The following is a 15798-nucleotide window of genomic DNA, read 5'->3' on the forward strand; positions in this document are numbered from 1 at the left end:
TATTTATTTGTTTATTTTGTTTTTAAGATTCAGTTGTTGACAGATATGTATTTATTGCCATTTTATTGTTCATATTTTTATCTTTACCTTTTTTTTCTTATTATTCTTAAAGAAAACCCTTTAAAAGTTTAGGTAATTCTGGTTTTGTGGTGATGACTCCTTTGGCTTTTTCTTGTCTGGGAAGCTCTTTATATGTCCTTTAATTCTAAATGATAGATATGCAGGATAGAATAATCCAGGTTGTAGGACCTTGCTTTTCATCACTTGAATATTTCTTGCCAATACCTTGTTGCCTGCAGTGTTTCTATTGAGAAATGAACTGATGATCTATGGGATCCCCCTTGTAAGCAACTAACTGTTTTTCTCTTGCTGCTTTTAAATTCTCCCATGTTCTCTAATCTTTGGCATATTAATTAATATGTGTCTTGGTGTGGGACTCTTGGGGTTCATGTTCTTTGGATCTCTCTGTGCATCCTGAACTTGTATGTCTATTTCTTTCCCTTTCAGATCAGGGAAGTTCTGTCACAATTTTTTCAAATAGGTTTTCAATTTCTGGCTCTTTCTCTTCCTCTTCTGGCATGCCCATGATGCGAATGTCGGTATGCTTGAAGTTGTTCCAGAGGCTCCTTACACTTTCCTCATTTTTTTGGATTCTTTTTGCTTTTCTGATGTTTTTTTTGCTCCCTTATATTCCAAATCACTGATTTAATTCTCAGCTTTATCTACTCTACTTTTGATTGCCTATAAATTATTCATTTCAGTTAGTGTATTTTTTATTTCTGACTGGTACTTTTTATGGTTTTCATGCCCTTTTTTACACTATTGAAGTTCATCTACTGTTCCCCTAAGTTCATTGAGCATCCTTATAACCAGTGTTTTGAACTCTGCTTCTAGAAGGTTGCTTGTCTCCATTTTGTTCAGTTCTTTTTCTGGAGTTTTGTTCTGTTCTTTTATTGGGGACATATTAGGATGGATATTGATTTTACTTAGCCTAGGGCTACCTAGCAGGAGTTACAGGGCACTCTGAGGCCAGATGTTGCTTATTTGAGAGATTTTATAAAAGGTTGAAATGGTCATTTGTATGGAAAAGTCACTGGATAAAGCTTGTGTGGCCCCACTAGTTGGGTAGGGCTTGGTCTCAGGGAATCCCCAGGGTGAGCCAACAGTGTTATCCAGGTTAATGGAGACTAAGATATGGCACCCACCTGCTGGCTCTGTGGGAAGATGGCCCAGAAAAGGAGCAATGGCCACTGCCAACACTTCTGTCTGGGAGAAAACTGTCCCTCCAGCTGTTGCCCTGATGCCAGGTAATGTTCTCCCCCTATATGTTCCTGGCACCATTTCAGCTGCTGCCTCAGTGCTGGAGCTCAGTGTGAATCAGACTACATTTGTGCATGGGCCATTTAAGAGGAACTTTCTGGTACTAAAGGAGCCCTCCATCTCATTCAGCCACAATCCCTGCTGAATTTTTCAGCCAGAAGTTATGGGGACTTTATTCCTGACACTGGAAGCCTGCACCAAGAAGCCTGATGTGGAGCTGTGGACCTCCGCTCCTCAGGGGGAACCTTTGCAGATGAGATATTGCTCCCAATTTTTATCTGCCACATGTGGGTGGGAACCAGCCCCTTTCATGTCTCTTCCACCAGTATCAATGTGGCTTCTTTTCCATATCCTTAGTTGTAGGACTTCTGTCATCTAGATTTCAGGCAGTTCTGAGTGATGGTTGTTCTGTACTTTAGTTATAACTTTGATATGGTTGTGGAGTTTCTGAGTACTGCATTTAGCTGCAACACCACCATGACTGGAAGCCTTGTCCACAGTGCTCTCCAAGACCCATACTTCTTCTTCAGCCTTATTATTTACCTCCCCAGGCACCAGTTAAAATAGTCTTTCTTCAATTTCTTTAGAGTTCTTTGTAATTTTCAATTTTTATATCTGAAAAAGTGTTTCCCCACTTTGTGACTGGCATATTCTTAGTTAATACTCAGATTAAGTATATGTGCAGATTAAAATGATAAAGTTTAAAGATAAAGAGAGAATCTTAAAAGCAGCAAGAGAAAAGCAGTGAGTTACCTACAAAGGACTTCTCATAAAACCATCAACTGATTTCTCAAAAGAAACTTTGCAGGCAAAAAGGGACTGGCAAGAAGTATTCAAAATGATGAAAGGCAAGGACCTATATCCTAGATTACTCTATCCAGCTTATCATTCAGAATAAACGGGCAGATAAAGTGCTTCTCAGATAAGGTAAAACTAAAGAAGTTCATTATCACTAAGCCATTATTAAATGAAATGTTAAAGGGATTTATTTAAGAAAAAGAAGAAGACTAAAACTATGAACATTAAAATGGCAACAAATTCCCAGCTATCAACAACAGAATCTAAAAAACTAAACTAAGCAAACAACCAGAACAGGAAAAGAATCACTGATATGGAGATCATTTGGAGGGTTATCAGCTGGGGGGAGAAGGGAGAGAATGGGGAGAAGGTATAGGGATTAAGAAGCATAATTGGTAGGTACAAAATAGACAGGGGGGATGTTAAGAATAATGTAGGAAATGGGGAAGCCAAAGGACTTATATGCATGACCCATGGACATGAACTAAAGGGGAAATTGCTGTAGGGGAAGTGGGTACTGGGTGGAGGGGGTATAGGAGGAAAACTGGGACAACTTCAATAGCATAATCAATAAAATGTATTTAAAATACAAAAGTAAAAGAGAAAAATCAATTGTAAAAACAAAAATCTGCCTAAAGACTTAATATATTGGACCATGCTTATTAGTCTGTCTGCCTGTAAGTGAATAGAAAAAATAAGGAACCCATTTGTCTTAATCAACAAAAGAAAAAGGAGAACAGTTTATGTAGCATAAACCATTACTGATAAAATATTTGAGTAATTAAAATGTACTCAGACCCAGAATTAAAATTTATAGAAGTATTTGTCATATTCTCTGAGCTCAACAATTTCATGAAATGCAGTTTAAGTAATACCAGGACACAGAATTGTGTACACTTTCTTTGCTCATACATGTTTTCCCTAATCTGTAACAAGTAATACACTCTATAACTTTTAAATACCTATTGTTTTATAGGTTGGATCTGGCTATTGAATTGTTCCCCTCATGTAAATAAACTTTTTAATCTCTAAATTTTGTCTAAGCTAAGTTTGCCTACTTTACTTTTTCTGTGTCTCAAGGCCTTAGGCAAGTGACTTTATGTCTTAGAAATTCACTTCCCTCCCATGTAAAAGAAGATAGTCCATCTGGATGGTCTCCAAATTATCTTCCAGCACAAAATTGCATTATCCAAAAAAGATATTGTCTCCTTAACACTAAATAGATATACACTTAAATACTTACACGTACTTTTTAATATTGACAATAAACAACTCAAATTGATGTGTATCAGGTTAAAAAAATGAACACAGAAAATTTAATTCGGCAATATAGCATTAAACCTAAATGAACAAATGGCAAACATAGTTCCACAAAACTCAATTCTAGGCAATATGCTGCCCACAAATAAAATGTGTCCTGATAGAAATCATGTTTTAATTGGTGTCCAACATTTAAAAAGTGAGCAGAATATTCACCAATATTTATATGCTGTCAAAAATTCAGGATTCCCAGCTACATTGGGCCATTAGTCCCTCTTGGCAGTAATTACTTAGAGATGAGCGTAGCTCGCCCTTTTTGGTGGCTAAGTACTCTCAAGTTCATTGCTGATGTCACCACCCTTCCCTAGGTCTGGTTCACCCATTCACATACCCTGCCTAGCCCTTGTGGGGTTGGATTTTACAGTCTTCATTTAGAGGAAGTTAATGTTAGGTAAATGATCAGGTGGCTAAAGATTCATATTGAAAGAAGACACATTAATTCTAGACCGCTCTAAAAAAGAATAGTTGGATATGTTAGAAAACAATTCTATTTGAAATGTTTGTTGTTATTCTAAAATTATATTATTTCTGAAATTTGTTTCTTTCAAAGTATGCCAAATAATTAAGTTGTTTAGAAAAATTTTAGAATCTCACTGTATAATATATAGTATAATACACATGTCTGTCAATCTCTTCAATGCTTGATGTAAATTATAAATATAATGAAACAGTATTAACTATTTTTTCTTTAGATAGAATGAATAAATTTATCTTCATTTTATTTGCTAAGAAACAGATATACATAAATTTCAATTTTTTTTTCAAAATCTATGTTCTAATATAAAGTCTACTTTTTGGTCATAAGGGATTTTAACTATTCTAAAAATGTTATTAGAAAAAAAATGCTCCTTTGGTATAAAAGCAAGGAAATATATACTTCAAGTTTAACGCTTTTAAAAGGATTGTGATGATGGTGATTAGTACACAAAGGCATATTCTAATTTTACAAAACCGAAAAGCATCTTCTATTTTCACCACATTCAGACGCACGCTCAGTTGTAGACACAGATGCAGTCAGAGCAAGTTATTAATAGTAGCCTTTGAATAAAGAATTGTGGTTTAATACCAGCAAGAATGAAATGGCATTTTTATTAAGCATCATTCTGTTTCATAATATCCTAATAATTTACAAGAAAGAAGTAAAAGTCTTTATAAATCAGAGTTTATTTAACTATGAAAACTCTGGTAATGGTTCTGAGAATTCAAAAAGTTTAAAAATATAACTCTGACAATGTAACTAGAGTGGCTCATCATTTCTATTTGTGTTTTCTTCCCTAATGTACAGTCTGGATGTCTGACGATTGCTCTTGACATTTGAATATAGACAAAATAATATATCACAATGCACAATTAAGCCAGCTATTTTGTGATTTTACTAACATCTGGCTAATGGTTCTAATATTACTTTTTAGAATGGAAAAGGGTTTTAGTACCTGTTTTTACATATGAGAAAACTAAACCATGTAAATGTTAATATTTCCACCTAGTCATGGTTACCTGTAAATTACCTCAGGATTTTGAGCAGTGTGTTTTACAGGACACAGTTACACATGCACAAACGAAATTGAAACACTGGATACGGCAATTTTTGTGTGAGTTATACAAGTGTTTATCCTTTTCAAATTGACAGCTAAAACTTTGTTTGCTTTAAAAAGTGGCATTTTAACAAGAAATCTGTATTTCATAATCCCTTAAGAACTACTTCCACTTCCATGAAGTGTAAGTATTCTTACAGTGCCTCTTCCCGTAGCAATAAAGGTATAGTGGCTAATATTCCTTCAGCACAGCAGGATGGAAGAAGTGCTTAGCCAGTAATTTTCTTTTCAAGTGATAGAGTAAAATGAGCACAGCCTTTGGAATAAGACTTGGGTTAAAAATTGCTCTTTCCCCACTTCAATGTATAAACTTACACAAGTTGTATAACTTCACCAAGTTTTTAAAGAAAAAGAAAAATGAGGAGAATGATACCTACCTCATAGGGCTATCATGACATCTGAACAAGGTAATGAATGTTATGGAGCCTGACACACAGCAGGTATTTAGTAATTGTTTTCTTCCTTTCCCCTTTCCTAGCTAGCTGCCCGGATAGCTCCCTCATGCTTAGGACATGGCATTAGCGCATTTGTGTGTATATCCTTAACCTATAGCCCAGAGCAGGCTATCCCATTAAAAGTATGTAAGTCGTGAATTCCAAACAAGTTGGATGAAGAAATTAACTTTGGTAAAATTGTGTCATATTAAATACAATGAGGCATTATTATCTTTTGTAAAAATTTTATACTTGAGATTTGCTTCAAATGACTGCTAGTTTCATTCAAAAGATTGATTAGGCCAAATACCTTCACAAATCTCAAACACCTTTCACACATGACCTCGTCTTTGCCTCCAATATACATACACAATGGAATACCACTCAACCATAAAAAAGAAGGAAATTTTACTTTTGCAACAGCATGGATGGACCTGGAGAACATTATGCTAAGTGAAACTAGTCAGTCAGAGAAAGACAAATACCATATGATTTCACTCATAGGTGAAATCTAATGAAGAAAATAAACTAGCACGCAAAATAGAAGCAGAGTCATTGACAGCAAGATGACAGCTCTGGGGTGGGAGTTCAGGGGTGGAGGGCCTGAGCAAAAAAGAAAAAGGACTCACGGACATGGACAACAGTGTGGTGATTGGTAGGGGGAGGAGAGTGGGTGGAGGTGGAAGAAGGTATAAGGGGGATAAATGGTAACAGATAAAATACAACAATTTTTTAATAAATAAATAAATAAAACTATCTATTGACTATAAACTCTGTGCTAAGCATTACACTGGATACTGAAATAAAATGTGATGACTGGTGTAGCTCAGTGGGTTGTGGTCGGCTCCATCCCCAGTCAGGAAACATGCCTGGGTTTCTGGCCAGGGGGCGGCACAAAAGGCAACCCATTGATGGTTCACTCGCACATGGATGTTTTTCTCTCTCCCTTTCTCCCTCCCATATTCTCTGTCTAAAAACTAAATAAATAAAATCTTTTTAAAAATATTGTGATTAAAGCAGAGAGTCCTTGCTTTCACAGTTACGTGTAGTAGTACACACAGATATTAAACAAATGTCACAAATTCTGCATCCAAAATAAATGATGACACTTCAGTTATTCAGAAAGCCTAATATTCATGAGAACAGTTGTTTCTAAAACCCACTCAGATATCTGCCAAATATTATTTCATTCCATTTTTAATTGATGTTACCCACTTTCATGATGTATTTAAATGCTTTTCAGGAAGACAGCTGCATCTACTCTGATGAAGAAAAGCTTTCAACATATTATTTAGACTTTTGAAAAAAGTGTCTCTCTAGCATAAAAATTAGAATCCTACCGCAATTATGGGATACAGTTGTATAGTATATACAATATAGATGATGAATTGAATGTTTCCATTAAGGAGCCAGTTAAAGATAAAAATATACTCCAAGTCCTTGAATGCTAAACAGTAAATCCAGCGGTACCTTTCCCTCTACACTGCTTCATGATTGGAAGTTGACAAAAAAAAAAAAAAACTCACACACCTGTTACAACTTAGGTGCTTTTTAGAATTGGTTTCTATTCTCCTCTCACCTTCCTTCCTTCTAAAGGCTCACTTGTTGGAGTCCTTATGTTTGTATATTAGCAGTGTGAAAGAATGATATGATATTTGCAGGCCCCAAATTACTGCTGGGTAAGCCAACTCTACATTGAATAGAATTTTGCTTTTCATGCTGAGTATTGTAAATAGCCTTCTGCTTATTCCTTTTTGGGCCTTGGAAGAAAAATGAGCCATGTGTTTCCATTATGATGGTCTGTCTCTGGAAAGAAATGTGCAAACAAGCCTGTATATTTTTACTGAGCTCTCAATTAGTTTAATTGAAAATTGAAATGTGCTTTCTAGCTGAGATGTCATGAAACTGAAGGGACGCGTGTGCAGGGCTGTGCAAGTGCCCCCCTCGTGATGGTATCTTGTTGTGGTCCTCGGTGGCATTGCCCAGACCAGAGCATCTTTGGAGCAGACATCTGAGAAAGTGAAAGTACTTACTTCATTGGGACAGAATTAAGGAGAAATATTTTTTATGCATTTCAACTTATCATTTATGGTGATTAGCTTCAGTAACTTCATGTACTGTAGCTAACCACCATTTAGAAGTCTAAGAAAATTAGCTTTTACATATTAATAACCTATGATAATGCCTTACGGACATAAATTAATGAATTCTGGGCTCAGCGTGTTCTATCCACCATCTGATTGAGCCTTCTCAAATCTGAGCATGAAAAGCTTATCATTTAATCAGAGAAAGAAAGAAGATGCTTAACTAAAACTTCCTGACTTTGTAAAGATTTCAAATAAATTGTTGGTGTTTTTATAGAAATTATTTAAAAAATCTAGATGGGTGATAAGATTTCTTTTACAAGAAAGATAAATGGCAAGATTCTGAAAATTAGTAGGTATGAGTTAGATAAATACAGAGTGGAAAACAATAAGCACACAACCTAGGACCAGAGACTATTCAGTGGGGACTGTGCAGTGGGGGGCTGTGTAGTGGGGGATGTGCAGTAGGGGGTTCTGCAGGGGGAGGCTGGGCAGAGGCTAGAAGACCTGGAATTAGCATTTCACATACAGCTGCGAACTCTATGCTGCTGGACAAATTCACAGCTTCATCATAGTCTGTGACAATTAAATATATAAAAATGACAATATAACATCATCCTGATAAAAATATAAAATATGGATTTTTTCACTTATAATGAAGATGATTGTTTCATTGCCTGATTTTTAATTGTTAAAAAATTAATACAGTTATTAATATATTTATTTTTCTTATAAAAATCATTAAATTTCTATGTAACAATAGCTGGCAGTTTTCAGAAACTGAGCTCTGATTAGAATCTAATGGTGAGATGGTGCTCGGCTGAAATGGGGCAGAGGAGACTGCGTGAAGAGATAGGAAGTAATTGCCTCCACTCTGGGTGGAAATAAAAACTTTAACTGCCAGAGAAAACTCAGAAACCAAAAAGCAGATTTTTTGTCGCTTTCAGACAGTCATTCTACACTCTCCTAGTGTCTCTTCTTTCCTTATTTCAGAAATGAAGTTTTACCAGAAACTATGATTTCATTCATTGAACCAATATTAATTGAGCATTTTCTTAATGCCAACTTTAGAGCCTGAGAATACATCAGTGAACAAGTCAGTCAAATTCCCTCTCATGCCAGTGGAAGTGGTTGGGTTTGCAGCTTACTGAGGAGTGCACACTCCACCATAAAGCATTCATATTCAATTAAAACAATTTCTTAGAAACCAATAAAGGTCATATTCCCTAAATACAGGGTATCAATTGGTGATATCTGCTGTAGATGTACTGTCACAACTCATAAACCCTGTTACCTTAGCTCAGAAAATGGCAACTCAAATGTGTCATATAAGTATATAAGTCATGTACAAGTTGTATATGTATATATATAGACATATACAGTATAACTATATATTTATGTATATGTATATATATATATATATATATATATACAGTATAAAATATAATTTAAAGAGTTTGAGCAGTTGTTTTCCTTTTCTGTTCTGCTCTCCTCATTTCCAAGACCCAGTGTGACCATATGCCATACATGACACTGTTAATTCTAGGTCAGGCTTTGTGTTTTGCTATAGTTTTTATTGACTCCATCCAATTGACACTGTTTCCAGCTGCAGTTCCTACACATGTTTCTGTTGCCATAGATAACAGTGAATTTCAAAAAAGGAATAAGTAATTAAGACATTTTACAAAAAAATCCCACAATTTTTAAAAAATTGTATGTACTTTAACCTAACTGACTCAATAGGAAAAACAGAGCAGGCCCAAAAAGAATAATTTTAAATGTTAGATAAATTTCTATAACCTATCTTTTCTCACACTAAGAAATAAGTAAATTTTTTTCTTACAAAATGTAAGTGATAATGATAACAATAATAAAATAACAATAATAATGAATCAGGTAGTATATGTGTTCTTTTTGAAATGTAAATATCTATATAAAGGAACGTTGTTGTCCTTTTTTAATCTTCTGCCTACATATCCAAACCTTTCCTAGTGGCAAAAAGGGCTAGGGGAATTAGTCACAGCAGTAGACTTCCACAGCTGCTAACAACTTGAACCAATTTACCAAAGCCGTCAAAGCAGAAGAATGTATTCACTTTTGGGTGCTAACCCGTTTGAACAGGTGAGGCAACATGGGAGTGCTAAACATCTATTATGTTTATACTGAGTAACCCATGAGCAGGGAGAACCAATAGACCTGCAGGCCAAGACAATATACCCAGCACCATGCCTTCTATTTTCCTTTACAATCCTTATACATGTACCTATATTTGTGCACAAACTCATCTCAAACTCCTCCCTATTTCTATCTGCAAAATACAGTTGCTAGTTCACACATTGTTCTAATTACCATTTTTAACATTATTTGCATTGGTAAAATATAAGGAGGAGGCTTATAACCATGACGACTAAGAATTGGGCCTGTGGAGTTCAGTCTACATTGAAACTTTTGTCCAACTTGATCTACTTTTAACGTATTCTTAGATTCCCTCACTGCTCTAGTCATAGGTACGTTCCGTAGTTCCCTCTCTTCTGGCTTCCTGCTTCTCCTTAATGTTTTCCTGACTCTTTTTCCCCTGAGTGTATTGACTCAGCATATTCTCTTTCTGGTAACTAAGATTAATTCATTTCCTTCCTCCAATATTAATAGACAAGATGTTTTATTAATAGTACCCAATTGTTGCTGCAATATTTTAAAATATATATATTTTTATTTTTTAATTTCAGTTGACATGCAATATCATATTAGTTTTAGGTGTAAAACCACTTGATTAGACTTTATAACTTACAAAAAATCTAATTCGCATCTGACACCATACATAGTTATTAGAATAATACTAACTGTGTTCCCTATGCTGTGATTTATATCCCCATGACTATTCCATAACTTTCAATTTGTACTTCTTAATTACCTTCCTCACTCATTCTCCCAACCCTCATCCATCTGGAAACCATCATAATGTTCCCTGTATGTATTAGTCAGTTTCTGTTCTGCTTCTCTGTTTATTTTGTTTTTTAGATTCCACATATTAGTGAAATCATATGGTATTTGTCTCTCTCTGCCTGACATATTTCACTCAGCATAATACTCTCCAAGTCTATCCATGTTGCTGCAGATGGCAAAATTTCATTCTTTTTTGTGGTGGAGTAATTTTTCATTGTACAAAAATGTATGCACACTTCTTTTTAATCCATTCATCTATTTATGGACACTGAGATTGCTTCCGTATCTTGGATACTGTAAATAATGCTGTAATAAACATATGGATGCATATGTCCTTTTGGTTTAGTGATTTGGGTTTCTTCAGATAAACACTCAGCAGTGGAATTGCCAGGTGCTTCATTGTTTCTTCTTATAGCCTTTGTTTTAAAGTCCAGTTTGTATGGTATAATTATTGCTACACCAGCTTTTTTCTTTGTTTATTTGCATTTTCATAAAATACCTTTTCCATTCCTTTACTTTCAGTTTTTGTGTGTCTTTCGATCTAAAGTGAGACTCTTCTAGACAGCATAGGTAAGGGTCTTGTTTTGTTATCCATTCAACCAACATATAGCTTTTGGATGGAACACTTGAGCTATTTACATTTAAAGTTAATGTTGATAGATATATATTCATGGCCATTTTATTGTTCATATTTTAATCTTTTCTTTTGCTTCTTCTTAAGGAAGACCCTTTAACATTTCATGTAATACTCATTTAGTGGGCCTGAATTCTAGCTTTTTCTTATCCAGGAAGCTCTTTTATATTTCCTTCTTAGTTGAAGGTCCTTGCTTTTCATCATTTCAAATATTTCTTGCCCATCTCTCTGGCCAGCAAAGTTTCTGATGAGAATCAGCTGAAAGTTTTATGGAAGCTCCCTTGAGGTAACTGTTTTACTCTTGATGCTTTTAATATTCTCCCTATGTCTTTGGCATTTTAATTATGATGCATCTTGGTGAAGCCTATTTGAGTTTGTCTTGTTTAGGCCTCTCTGCGTTTCCTGGACTTGTATGTGTATTTATTTCCTTCACCAGGTTAGGGAAGTTTTTCAATATTAGTTTTTAAAATAGGTTTTCAGTTTTTGCTTTCTTCTCCTTCCAGTACCCCCATGATACAAATGTTGGCATGCTTAAAGTTGTCCCACAGGCTCCTTAACACTATTCTCCTTTCTTTGGATTCCTTTTTCTATTTGCTGTTCTGACTGAGTGTTTTCTGCTTCCTTATCTTCAAAATCACTGATTGGTCCTCTGCTTCATTGAATGTACTGTTGATTCCCTGTAATATATTCTTCATTTCAGTTAGTATATTTTTCATTTCTGACTGGTTCTATGTTTTATATCTGCATTTTTATGTTTACTATCTCTTTGTCGAAGTTCTCACTAAATTCCTATACCCTTCTCCTAGGTTCATTTAGCATCCTTATAACCAGTGTTTTAAGCCTGTGTCTGGTATACTACTTGTCTCAGTTTTGTTTAGGTAATTTTCTGGAGTTTTGTTTTGTTCTTTCATTTGCCACATTTCTTTGTTGTCGTTGTTGTTGTTTCATTTGGCTGCCTCTCTGTGTTTGTTTCTATGTGTTATGTAGAGCTTCTACATCTCCTGGGCTTGGGAGAGTGGCTCTGTGTAGTAGGTGTCCTATAGGGCTCAGTGGTACAGGGCTCAGTGGTGCAGCCTCCCAGGTCACCCAAGGTATGCTTTCCAGGTACACCCTTCATATGGGCTATGTGAACCCTCCTATTGTAGTTGAGCCTTATTGATTGCTGTTGGCACATCAGTGGGAGGGATTTATCCCCAGGTTGATGGACTGTGATGACTGGCGGGGACTACCATGGAGGATCTGCTGTGCATTGTTCCACCCCATGAAGCAGAACTCATTTTTAGGGGCTCAGGTACCTGCCAACTTCACACCTTGAAAGTGTCACTTGTAGATGTGGTTGGGGTGTGATTTGAAGACAGTGGTCTGAAGCTATCCACTGGGTATGCTGGCTCTGGGGCCTCTTAGGATGAGCTACAAGGCAATATGTAGATGGCTGCCACTAATGCCAAGGCTGGAGTAACTTAGAAGAGGTATAGTAAGGCCAGATGCTGCATGTTTAAGAGATTTTAGAAAAGTCATCAACATGAGCCAAGTTGAGCCATTTGTATGTAAAAGCAACTATAAAAGGATTGGGTGGACCTGCAAGTTGGGTGGGAAATGATATCAGAGAATCACCAGGGTGGGGTGAATAGTGTTAGCCAGCTTGATGGAGACACAGATATGGTGCCCTTCTGCCCACTTTGTGGGACGAAGGTTCTGCAAAGGAACAATGGTCTCTGCAGCACTTGTGTCTGGGAGAAAACTGTCCCTCTTGATGCCAAACAATTTAGTTCCTCCTCATAAGTTCCTGATGCTTTGTTTTGAGCTTCTGCCCCAGTGCTAGAGCCCAGAGCCAGTTAGCCTGGGATGGACTTCAGCAGCCCTCTGGCTCACTTATCTACAATCTCCACAGTTTTCTTTTTAAATTATTTTATTGTTCAGTTATAGTTGTCTGCATTTACCCCCCACCACGTAGTCAGAATTTATGGGGACTTTTCTTCCCGGCACTGAAGCCAGGGCTCGGGGGTGGGAGTGGGGGGATTGGTGTGGGGATGGGGCCTCTTGCTCCTCACAGGAACTGTCCACAGCCAAGATAACTCTCCTGATTTATAACCACCACACGTGGATGTGGGACAGACTTGTTCTGCATCTGTCCTTCCTACCAGTCTCAATGTTGCTTCTTCTTTGTATCCTTAGATACAGAACTTCTGTTAAGATAGATCTCTGGTGGTTTTGTATGATAGTTATTCTGTAATTTAGTTGTAATTTTGATGTGGTTATGGAAAGTTCTAAGTACCGTTTTTACGTCATATGCCGCCATCTTGACCTGAAGCCCTGTAATATTTTTATAAACATTTATGTAATCTCTAATCTTAATTGTATATATAATCCTAGTAATTAAGTGAGAAATCAGTAGTTTTATTATAATACAGTAATAATAATAATAAGATTTAAAGTTTCTGAAACAATAATAGATAAGATTAAATAAACAACAATTTAAAAAATATTATTGTAAATTATTCATTCTCTTGTTCAGTCAGTTAATAAATGCATTAGGGAATGTAAGATGAACAAGCCTCCAAGAAACTCATGGCTATTGCTAAGGACAGACAATATAAAAAATAATTATGAGGAGTACGGTTAAGGAAATTCAGTTTTTTAAGAAGCTCACAGGATTGTTGATTGTTGACTCAGGATTGTGGAGCTGAGATTACCATACAGACCATACTATAATCAGTGACAAAACATAGCCTTAGTGCCTTGCCAGGAGTTCTGCACACAAAAATAATAATAATGATCAGTCATGAGAATTTTTGCATAATTGTCTACTCTTGTGTGAGTTTTCTGTACAAATTTATACACTCTGAATTTTCTAAGAGCCCATAACACACACGTGCACACCCACACCACACACAACGCATTGGGGTGCTTGGCAGAGTAAATGCAAAAATCGCAAAATCACTTTGGAGAAATATTTCTCCAGAACAGCTTTCTCTAAGTTCTCATAGGTAAACTTTGCTAAAATGAGCTCACAATTCAAAGTTATGAAACAAATATGTTGACAATCCACATACATCCAAATTAACATACAAAAAGGAGTGTTAAATTACCAGGGTTTCAGATCATGGAGATATCCAACAGCGGCTATAATTACTTAAAATGATTAAACTTATATGGAACTATACTATTGGGACAGCAAATACCATATGATCTCACCTTTAACTGGAACATAATAAATAGAAGAAAAAAGGAAACAAAATATAACCAGAGACATTGAAGTTAAGAACAATCTAACAATGGACAGGGGGGAGTGGGGAGGGGACAGTGAGGAGAGGGGATTACAGGAACTATTATAAAGGACACATGGACAAAATCAAGGGGGAGGGTGGAGGTGGGGGAGGGAAGGGGGTTCAACTGGGGTGGGGTGGAGGGATGGGGAGAAAAGGCACACAACTGTAATTGAATAACAATAAAAAATTAAAATTATTTTTAAAAATATTGGACAACAATAACACATATTATAGGAGGGCAATTTCTAAGGTTAAAATGCTTAAATGCCCTTGCATTATTCAGATGGATTGTGGAGATAGTTATCAGTATTGGAATATCATGACTAAGATGGGGGGTAGGAGCCCCAGACCTCTGTCCTTCTATAAAGAACAACAATTAGGCAGCCATTCACAGACAGAATAGCTCTGGAAGACCTCAGGAAGCCACTAACAAAGTTTCAGTGACAGGTAGAGTTAAAAAACCTAAGAATAACCACACAACAAGAGTAGGAGAGAAAGTTAAATTCTGTGTGCATTATCCTGTGTACCAGGCCAGCACTGTTTAATGCCAAGAGAGAGCTCCTTAGCCCCAACACAGTTCTCTTGTCTTGGAAAAGGAGCACAGGGTGAGTCACCAGGAAAGGCTTCGCCAGCCTTTCCGGGAACTGCATGAAAGACCCAGTTCAGTTTCACCCTACCCAACGCCAGCCAAGCCAAAACATCTAAAAACCACTAGGAAGAAGTAAGAAGGAAAGGATCTACACAGTATCAGCCATGCATGGGAATGAACTTGGTTTCAGGTAGCTTGATTGTCAGGGCACCCAGTATGTTTCACTGCTGTAAACCTCAGCAGCTCTTACCAACACTGCAGGCCCCCACAGCTTTCGTCACTGAGGACCTCATGAAGACCCCAGCAGATGGCTCCTTTGAACACAGCACATTTCTCTGCTAAGAAACCAACAATTAGAGCATCCACCACAGACACCTGCTTAGGTTTTTGTCCTCCAGATTTTCACATTCACAGATGCCAATACTCTGAGTCCCTCCTTCCTTTCTCCTTCTGCTGGAACCCAGGCTCTGCACGGACAGCCAGTCCCAGCCTCTGCAGCTAAGCACATGTAAGATGCCTGCGTAGCTCCCTGCAGCCATTCCTGCTGCTGTGTGCACGCCCTTGACCAGCCCTTTCAGCCACACACACATGTGCCCACTTGCAAGCAAGGCCTCCACAGCTGCTTATGGGCCTGGATCTGGCACTGACCACTGCCACTGGCTGGCACTGCAGTGCTCGCTATATCTTGTCCCTGTAGCTATGTACCTAAATGCCACCAGTCTTGACTACCATTCAGCCAAAAAGAAAAAAGACACGGATGGATGGAACTTTAGGGCACTATGCTAAATGAAATAAATCAGACAGAGAAAAAT

General features: G+C 36.9%; 1 protein-coding gene across 5 annotated transcripts in view; it reads left to right on the plus strand.

Moving 5' to 3' along the window:
- The window catches only part of GRIA4 (glutamate ionotropic receptor AMPA type subunit 4), a 383403-nt gene that overhangs the window by 115179 nt on the left and 252426 nt on the right, over window positions 1-15798 (plus strand). The gene's annotated exons all lie outside the window — the stretch shown is intronic.

The sequence above is a fragment of the Desmodus rotundus genome, chromosome 5 (genome assembly GCF_022682495.2).
Source record: "Desmodus rotundus isolate HL8 chromosome 5, HLdesRot8A.1, whole genome shotgun sequence".
Taxonomy (NCBI): domain Eukaryota; kingdom Metazoa; phylum Chordata; class Mammalia; order Chiroptera; family Phyllostomidae; genus Desmodus; species Desmodus rotundus.